Raw genomic sequence first — 622 nt, forward strand, 5'->3', positions numbered from 1 at the left:
ACTTCATCAAAAAACTGTTAGAACTAATAAACAAATTCAGTGAAGTTGCAGGATACAAAGTCAATACACAGAAATCTGTTGTGATTCTTTACACTAATAGTAAACTATCTGGAAGAGAAATTAAGAAAATAATTCCATTAATAATTGCATCAAAAAGAATATAATACCTAGGAATAAATTTACCAAGGAGGTAAAAGACCTGTATATTGAAAACTACAAGACATTAATAAAAGAAATTGAAAAAGACACAAATAATGGAAAGATATTTCAAACTCATGGATTGGAAGAATTAATATTGTTAAAATGTCCACACTACCCAAAGCAATATACAGATTCAAATCAATCCCTATCAGAATTCCTTTTCATGAAATAGAACAATCCTAAAATTTGTATACAGCCACAAAAGACCCCAAATAGCTAAAGCAATCTTGAGAAAGAGGAACAAAGCTGTAGGCATTATGTTCCCTGATCTCCAACTATATTACAAAAACTACAGTAATTAAAACAATATGGTATTGGCATAAAAAGAGACACATAAATCAGTGGGTCAGAATAGAAAGCCCAGAAATAAATCCATATATATATATATATATATATATATATATATATATATATATATATA

This window comes from Monodon monoceros, unplaced genomic scaffold, assembly GCF_005190385.1.
Source record: "Monodon monoceros isolate NGI ecotype Baffin Bay Population unplaced genomic scaffold, NGI_Narwhal_1 Super_Scaffold_3, whole genome shotgun sequence".
In the NCBI taxonomy this organism is placed as follows: Eukaryota; Metazoa; Chordata; class Mammalia; order Artiodactyla; family Monodontidae; genus Monodon; species Monodon monoceros.